Source organism: Mus caroli, chromosome 6, assembly GCF_900094665.2.
Source record: "Mus caroli chromosome 6, CAROLI_EIJ_v1.1, whole genome shotgun sequence".
In the NCBI taxonomy this organism is placed as follows: domain Eukaryota; kingdom Metazoa; phylum Chordata; class Mammalia; order Rodentia; family Muridae; genus Mus; species Mus caroli.
The window spans coordinates 10,680,729-10,690,794 of NC_034575.1; the positions used below are offsets into that span (position 1 = coordinate 10,680,729).

The 10,066-nt window shown below is 35.6% G+C and overlaps 1 protein-coding gene across 1 annotated transcript in view; it reads left to right on the forward strand.

Moving 5' to 3' along the window:
- Window positions 1-10,066, forward strand: part of Foxp2 (forkhead box P2) — a 520,673-nt gene that overhangs the window by 29,413 nt on the left and 481,194 nt on the right. The window lies entirely within an intron of this gene.

The following is a 10,066-nucleotide window of genomic DNA, read 5'->3' on the forward strand; positions in this document are numbered from 1 at the left end:
GAGAGATTAAAACAGTGTTAGAATTAGAAATTGTACTTAATCACAGCAGAGGTTTATGACATTCAATGTGATAAGTACTTTATGGCTATAGCTATAAGAGCAATTAACAAAATAAACACTAAAGTTACCGAAAGTTGAGACAAAAGTTACATGAAAATAGGAAACTTAAAAAATAAAATATGAAGTTTTTATATGGAAGTGTAATATTTAATGAGATATTAAAAGTGTATGAGATTAAAATATATGGCTAATTATCCTTAAAAATTATGGAAGAAGAAACAGGATATGAGGTGATTCAATAAGTGTGGAAAAGGGCTGTTCTGCAATAGAGCCTTCACCAAAAGGCAATTCCTAATTGTCTCCTCTTTCTCAACAACACCCACACTTGTCCATATAGAATACATTTTAAATCTCAAGCCATGGGCTGAGAGATCTTTTTGAGATCACCTGATTGGAGCAATATGCTCCCTTTGAGAGAATAGCTTCATAAGAGACAGATACTTTAACAATTTTCAAGTTTTGGGTCAACTTTATAATACTTACTTAGAATGTTTCAAAAGAATTACCCAGAGGACCCTACAACCAAATAACTCATCCTCTGATGTGACATGCTAAAAATAACGTTATATTCCCAAGACAGAAAATATGCTAGGTTAACAAACTTTGGGTGACTTACCCTATGTTCCTATGTAACTTACCATCATAGATTTCTATGCTATGTCTGTTTGAAATGCGTGGTGGTGGTGGTGGTGGTGGTGGTGGTGGTGGTGGTGGTGTGTGTGTGTGTGGCTAGTTTTTATAAACTGAACACAAATATAGACACATCTGGGAAGAGGGAATCTCAGTTGAGAAACTGCCTTCATGAACTTGTGTTATGTATGGGTCTGCTGGTGAGCAAAGATTACTGATGGATGTGCCACTCCAGGGAAGAATGTGCCACTGTAAGGAAGATAGATGTTAGTTGTAAAAGAAAGCAAGTTGAGTTAGCCATGGGATGAAGCCAGGAAGCAGCTGTCCTCCATGGACTATGCTTCAGGTCCTACCTGAGGTGTCTTCCTGACTTTGCTTCATGATGGACTGTGATCTGGAATTTAAGTCAAATAAACCCTTTCCCTCTCATGTTGCTTTTGGTTATGATATTTTATCATGGAAACAGAAAGCAAAAAGAACAGACAAATACTTTCTGTCCTATACTTTATAATTATACAACAATTGTGATAATTGACAGGGCTTCTAAACATTATTAATTAACTTCTAATTTTACAGTTATGGAACCAGAAGCTTTGGTGATCTATTTCAACTAAGATTCATTAGTTTAACTGAGATTAAAACCAGGGCATTTGATTCTCAAGAACTTTAACATGGGCTATTATAGCTAATTTCCATACACTAAAAGAAATTACTTCATAGGAATGTATTTCTCATGCATTCGAGGGCTGAACAGTCAATATCAGAGATCATGAGGGTCTTCAGACTTGTGTCATCTTACCTGTATCTTCAGGAGAACTTGGAGCCTATCACATCCTAACCACCTTCCAGAAGCAATAACAATGGGGAGATAGAATACCAACACATGGATTTAGGCAGGTACATTTAATGCATCTCTAATATCTCTTCTTACATTGTCTCCATTTGCTATTTCTTGGGTCCACTGGAGTTGGATATTCTGAAACACTTATGAACAAAAATGACAAAAAGAACAAATTCTTCCCTGAAACACGTTTATTGATTACAAATGAATTAATAGAGAATTTATATCAGTCATACTTTCCTTATCCATAATTTTTCTAGATAAAGTTTGCCCTGTTAAAGTATGATTTTAAAAGTGGAGGCTATTAATCTCTTTTTTTTTTTCAAAAAAACGATAGAAAAAATCTCTGATGGAGCTAAGAATACACAGGTATAGTCAATGACTGGTTATATATTAGCCAAGAAATTTAGACTTTTTCTTTAGAAAGTCAGAATAAAGCTTTGAATGATCTTGACAGGTTAGAATAGATGATAACTCACAGGAATAAATTTAATATGATAAATGTAAAGTTATTTGTAGTTCTGTAAATTTCATAAAAATTCATGTAGTCTATGTTTTAACTGACTGCAAACTTCCTTTAATCTATAGAAATGACATTAATTTATTTTAAGTTTAAGACTTCTGACTATGTGCCATATAATTTTGGAGGTTGGTAAAGACCTAAGGTCCTACTAACCACGTGATCTTCTGTGTTGAAAATATATGGGTGAGTGCGTTAATCCTCCACGCTGGACATAGAATTTTGTCAAAGATTCAGAGAATAAAACACTTCCTTCAGAATGGGAGAAATATAAGGAACTGTGCCATCACAAAGAAGAACTCTTTAATTTTCTCCATTTTCTTTAATGATTATTCCAGGCATATATGTGTCAGTGTATGTTTATATATGTACATACCTATAGGATAACATCAGTAACGTGGTTTTATTTTGTTCTTAATTCAAATGCTATATGGGAGAACAGAATAATTGTGTGCCATAAACACTCACATGTTGGGAGAATAAAGGAGATACTTGTAACTTGGCAAATTTACTGGTTGGCCACTCTTTTAACATGCCCTGATCAGATATTACATGTAGACATTTGCAAAGACAGTAAGAACTCATTAAAGCATTTGAAAGTAGGAGATGCATGAGCAATATTTTGAAGTAAAGACTATAGCAAGAAGGAGGCAGGATGATCAGTTATGCAGTTACTAATGATGAGAAAAGTTTACATTGTATTTCATATAACTTATTTATTCAGATTGAGAAAGGTGAGTATTCAAACTAAATATATATGGGAAAGAATGCAGCACTGGGAGCCCCACAACACCCAGTGGCAGCTCCACTCCCAAGCACTCCAATGTACCTAAGATCAGAGAATCAGAGGTGAAGAGAACACAACATCTGTCCCCAAAACCAGGAGTAACTGGGACCAGTGTGCCCTAGGCATACAGGAACTCCACCAGCTCAAGGCGCTGGCCCACACAGACTGGAAGGAGCAGACCTTGGGTGAGAACTCAGCAGCCAGCTCCACAACACTCAGAGACAGCTCCACTCCCAGGTGCTCTAACACACCCAGGATCTCAGGATCACAGGATCCCAGAATCACAGGATCACAGAGACAGCTTGACTTAGAGGAGTTCAAATATAACCAGGATCACAGGAAGGATAGGCTTCAGTCAGTCTTAACCAGCACAGGTAGCACTAGAGATAATCAGATGGCTGGAGGCAAGTATAAAACATAAGCAACAGAAACCAAGGTTACTTGGCATTATCAGAACCCAATTCTCCCACCATAGCAAGTCCTGGATACCCCAAAACACTGGAAAAGCAAGATTCAGACCTAAAATCACTTCTCATGAACATGATAGAGGACATTAACAAGGACATAAATAACTCCCTTAAAGAAATACAGGAGAACACAGGTAAAAAACTAGAAGCTCTTAAAGAGGAAACACAAAAATTCCTTAAAGAGTTACAGGAAAACACAATCAAACATTTGAAGGATAGGAACAAACCATCCAGGATCTAAAAATGGAAATAGAAACAATAAANAAATCACAAAGGGACACAACCCTGGAGTTAGAAAACCTAGGAAAGAGATCAGGAGTCATAGATGCAAGCATCACCAATGGAAAACAAGAGGTAGAAGAGAGAATCTCCAGTGCAGAAAATAGAATATTGAAAATATTGACACAACAGTCAAAGAAAATGCAAAAAGCAAAAGTCTCCTAATCTAAAACATCCAGGAAATCCAGGACACAATGAGAAAATGAAACCTAAGAATAATAGGTTTAGAAGAGAGTAAAGATTCCCAACTTAAAGGACCAGTAAATATCTTTAACAAAATTATAGAAGAAAATTTCCCTAACCTAAAGAAAGAGATGCCCATGAACATACAAGAAGCCTACAGAACTCCAAATAGACTCAACCAGAAAAGAAATTCCTCCTATTACATAATAATCAAAACACCAAATGCACTAAACAATGGAAGAATTTTAAAAGCAGTAAGGGAAAACGGTCAAGTAACATATAAAGGCAGGCCTATCAGAATTACACCAGACTTTTCACCAGAGACTATGAAAGCTAGAAGATCCTGGGCAGATGTCATACCTAAAAGAACACAAATGCCAGCCCAACAAAACTCTCAATCACCGTAGATGGAGAAAACAAGATATTCCATGACAAAAACCCAATTTACACAATATCTTTCCACAAATCCAGCCCTACAAAGGATAATAGATGGAAAACACCAATACAAGGAGTGAAACTACACCCTAGAAAAAGCAAGAAAGTAATCTTTCAACAAACCCACACAAACATAATTCCACCTCTAACCAGAAAATTAACAGGAAGTAACAATCACTTTTCCTTAATATCTCTTAATATGAAAATTAATATTACCAACATATCCCAATTGATTGAAATTCAAAAATATGAGGAGTTAGAAATTTGTCAGCTTTCATCCAGTGGTCTGTGTAATTTGGTAATTGGAAAAATAGGTCCAGTGTTGTACAATCCATATATACTTTCTGCTTGTTTGTACATGGCAGGTTCTTGCTCTGTGCCACATAATGGTCTTGAAATCATGCTTCTCCTATCTCAGCCTCTCTATTAGTAGGATTGTTTATTAGATTTTTTATACTATATTATGGTTTTCAGTACAGCTTACATATTTCACAATTATTTATACAGTCAAAAGATGTAGAAAATTAATTTGGGAGGTGGCTTGTAAGAGAACAGCAAAGAGTGAGACTGAAGGCTTTGCTTGATATTTATAATTATTGTATCAATTTTGAAGAAACGGACTCTATAAGTTACTCTTATTTTGAGATGAATGCTTTTCAAAATCATCACATCCAATGAGCCAAAATCTTACCCTCACCTAATGTCTGTGCCACCTTCCAAGCAGAACCATTGTTCATTGAATCAGTTGATGAATGACTTCATGGATAGACCATCTTTATACACACACCATTTCTTTCTATCTTCCCAAGACCAAGGGCATCTCCTCCTACTGATGGCCGACTAGGCCATCCTCTGCTAAATATGCAGCTAGAGACACAAGCTCTGGGGGTACTGGTTAGTTCATATTGTTGTTTCTCCTATAGGGCTGCAGACTTCTTCAGCTCCTTGATACTTTCTCTAGCTCCTTCATTGGTGACTCTGTTTCATCCAATAGCTGACTGTGAGCATCCATTTCTGTATTTGCCAGGCACTGGCAGAGCCTCACAGGAGGCAGCTATATCAGGGATATATCAGCTATATCTGTCAGCAAAATCTTGTTGGTATATGCAATAGTGTCTTGGTTTGGTGGTTGTTTATGGGATGGATCCCCAGAAGATACCATCCTGAGTGAGGTAACCCAATCACAAAGGAACACACATGATATGCACTCACTGATAAGTAGATATTAACCCAGAAACTTAGACTACCTAAGATAAAATTTGCAAATCTCATGAAACTCAAGAGGAAGGAAAACCAAAGTGTGAATACTTCGTTCCGTCTTTGAAGGGGGAACAAAATACCCATGGAAGGAGTTACAGAGACAAAGTTTGGAGCTGAGACTGAAGGAAGGACCACACACCATTTCTTAAATGAATGTAACCTGTTCCCTGCAGGCTGAGAATGATGACAACCACTCAAGTCAAATAGCTTTGTCCATAGCAGGTAATCTGTATCCAAAAATCTTGCCTACAGTTCATTCCTTGGCATAGCAGAAATATCAACTCTTAGCTTATTTACTATGGACGATAAAATCCTTTGATGATGAGAGGGACATTCAAATACAGCCTTATTACAATGAACTCCAATGTCCAAAAACTGTTCTTACTTTGTGTTTGTACCACAGTAAGAGCTAAGATTTTAAACTGTACTAAAAACAAAACAAGCAAACAAACAAAAAACTTTATCTATTTATGTCCATTAAAAAACTAGTAGTGATATATTATTTTAAAATATTATATAGTTAATATATTTTGAATTATTTAAAATTTATATTGAGAAAAACATTTGTATTTTCAGTATTGCTGTAGACAAACATCTACATTTGTCTGTTCAATTGATTGTTGTTTTATATCAAACACCTTTTATAATACTCATTTTTATTATTACAATATTTTATAAATTTTAAAGAATATGATAAAAAACGAATGGTATTATAGGTTTTGAAGGGGGCTCTGGGAGGAGTTGGGGTACAAAAGGGAAAGAAGAATGTGATGTAAGTCTACTTACTCAAAATATGTTTTTAAATGTTAAGAAATTAAGGTAAATTGAAATTATGTATCTTTTCTTATTATAATGCAATAAAACTGAAATCAAAGGGGAAAACAGAATGCAGCACTGGGTTGTTAGAGTGATTAAAAATTACATAGGGATCAGAGGATGGAGCTTGAGGACTTTTATGGAAGAATAAGAGGAATGATTTTGCCACCTAAGGGTTAGGAACTCTAAAGGAAGACCAACAGAATCAACTAACCTGGCCCTTGGGGCTCTCAGATACTAAACCACCAACTAAAGAACAAACGTGGGCTGGACCTAGGCTCTCTGCACATATGTAGATGTGCAGCTTTACCTTCACCTGGATTTGGAACAACTGCAGCAAAAAAAATCTGTTGCTTGTGTGGGGGCTATTTTCTTCTAGTTGGCCTGCCTTGTCTGGCCTCAGTAAGAGAGGATGTGTCTAACTTTGTAGAGAGTTGATGAGCAGTGGTAGGTGGATACCTGGGGGGGGGGGGCAACCAATCAGAGGAGAAGGTGAGGAGGGAGACAGAAAGGATTGTATGTGGGTGACTGAGAGGGGGCAGTGAGAGGGCTGTAAAGTGAATAAATAAAACAATAATAACAACAAATAAAATAGATAAAATTTATAAAAATTAATTACCAGTGATGCTGAAAGTGGGTACCATTCTTTTTGTATGGCTTTGGCCTGATTGCTCTTCTAGGTTTTTATATGCTGGGATTAACTTAATATTAATCCTTATGGTAGCCTCGAGAGAAGTATTCTATTTTTGTTTCCACCTCATAGATGAGCAAAGTAAGTCAAAGGGAGCACGGCTTACTCTTTTCAAGTTTCAAAGTTGATCCAGGAGCAGCAGGAGTTTAAGATTTACCAGTGACTTAAAATGTTGATCCTTAAACTGTTACATAAATTTCATAGTTTTTAATGGCACCTGGAGCGATAAAAAGAAGACATAAAGGATACTAGAAGACCCTAGATTTTACATACTCTTGACATACTAGAGAGAAGTGAGGAGTGAAGGGTTGTTTGTTTGTGTGTGTTTTTTTTTTGGAGGGGGGGTTGGTGTTGTTTTGTTTTTTATTTTGTTTCTTTTTCTCCTTGTATGATGAAGCTGGGAAGCAGATGTATGCTCAATGTCCTTTTCCATCTGAAATTCTTGTGTTGAAACTAGATTCCCTAATATAATGACATTCCTGAAAGGGGCTTTAGACATCTAGTGAAGTCATGAATGGGATTTTTGTCTTTATTCACTTTAATGCCCTCAAAAATCTTTTCAATCTCCCTGTCATGAGAGAATATGAACAGAAAGGGACCTTATCAGATCTTTATTGTCCTAGATACTATTCACAGAAATCCAGAGTCCAGCAGTGTGAGAAGTAGGTTGCTATTGTTCCAAGCTACCATGTGTTTTGTTCTTTGGAGTAATTCTTAAAATAAGAGAAAAGAGGTTCTGGATATCGGATTTAGGTTTGCAGTGTATCTATACCACAGGAAGGCTGGAGTAAAAACTGAGTGGTTAATGTGATGTTTGTAGGTGAGATAGTGTACAGAATATTACAACTGACATAGAATTAATGTAGAATGTGGAATTTATGTTCTCTCAGCAGTTATAAAACTAATAAATAGATTGAGGTTACATAGTTATACGTGAAGAAAATAAAACTTCATCATACCTGGGGAATGCCTCTGTAAGTGGATACTGAAATACTGAGCAGCAGCCCTTCATAGAGGAGTCTTTCAGAGACAATTTGAACCTATTGTATTAATTAGCATACTAGAGCTGATAACATTGCAAATGTGTTTAAGCATTCAAGCATTTGTTAGTTATCTCTTGGGGTTTTTTTTGTTTGTTTGTTTTTTTATTTTTTTTGTTTTTGCTTTTTGTTTTTGTTGTTGTATTTAGTGTGTACTGGCTTCTTTGTCACAAAACGTGGAAGTGTGATAAATTATTTTTTTAATAAAACATACAATCTTGTACTAAGATTAATACTAGAAATTTCTATTGCAATTTTGTTTAAGTATTTCCCAGTTTTCATAACCTCTTTGTTTTTAATGTAGGGTAATTGTTTGGTGGAAAAATTATTTACTGTATTCATGGTTTAAAAAAATATCAGTATTAATTCCACCTAAAGTAAAGTATACTGTTCATTACTCATGTGCCCCCCTCCCACCTCTGCCACTGGGGTTTTCATTGCCAGAAATGGAATAATGAAATACAACCTTCATGCTCTACCGTGTAGGATAGATACTGTAAATTCCTGATCTTGGTTTCCCATTGATCTGCATTGCCATATGGGAATCCTGTTCAGCTGATCTTTATTTCCTGAGTCAGAAATTCTGTTTTACCTATCTTTGGGGCTTTCCACAGATATTCTCAGTGGATTGCCAGGCACTGCACTTGAAAGTGAACTTTCAAAGGCCTAGAAAGAAGGTTCAGGGCTGAAATGTTTACACTGCATTTTAAATTTTTTTTATAAACATTTTCTAAGCTGATGGATCAGATGAAAGCAGCATAGATCTGAGACCTCTGGATGCTGTATTCAGGTAACATTTGAATACAGAGAATTTCTAAGATGTAGTATGGGTTTCATAAGTTATACATGGATGCAGAAATTATTTGTTTACATATTATTTTTAACTTTGTAAAATTTATACAATTATGATTTGTAAATGTTTGAATGCATTTTCAAATTTTATTTAGCTATTCTTAATTTACATTCAATTTGATAATCGATATTACATAAGAACATAGCGTAGCTAACAATAGGAAAAAGCTAACATGTCACTAGAAATTTATTTTAAAGAAAAATATTTTGTGATTTTGTTATTTGTGTGGGCATCAACTTACATTACATAGAATCAAAAATGTAGACTAAAAGCAAATGAAATCGAAAGTTTCAATACAGAAAAGCTATTATAAGTTAGTCTCTGATTTCATAAACTATATTTTAATTAGAAACGATTTTATAACAGGTTATCTTACAGTCTGATATTTCATAATATATTAGTAAACTTTTCTTTTTAACTCAATCTAGTTCCCAGTGACCTATTGTATATTATACATTTCTATACTTCTAAGTGGTATATGGTCAAATTTGTAACTTTTCTTAGATTTGTTTACCGACAAAATAATAGCATGGAATAAAACTTTTGCTAAATGTCTTATACCTCTTTTAAAGTTGAGAATGTTTGGAAAGTATACTTTTTAAATTTTATTTATTTTTATTAGATATTTTCTTCATTTACATTTCAAATGCTATCCCAAAAGCTTCCTATACTATCAACCCCCCCTTCCCTGCTCCCCATCCCACCCATTCCCGCTTCGCTTCCTGGCCCTGGTGTTCCCCTTTACTGGGGCATATGATCTTCACAAGATCAAGGCCCTCTTTTCCCATTGATGGCCGACTAGGCCATCCTCTGCTACATATGCAACTAGTGACACAGCTGTGTGTGTGTGGCTGGGGGGGGGGAGGCGGGGGCTGGTTAGTTTTTTAAAGCATTCAAAAGTAATCCAGTTAGGTTTAACACCACACACTGCATTTTCTTATCAAGCTTATTTTAACATTACATTGAGTTATTGCAAAATCCATGCTCTCGGGGAGTCACTGTTGAACTATATGGCAAGATGAAGTCCTTCTTTGCCTGGTATTACTGGAAGGTTTACAAAATAACATGCATGCGTAGCAGCTGATTTGTCAAAACATGTTTCACTTGATTTTTCTTGTACGTGTTCCTCTTACATTTTTTTCTATTACGTATTTTCCTCAATTACATTTCCATGCTATCCCAAAAGTCCCCCATACCCCCCCCC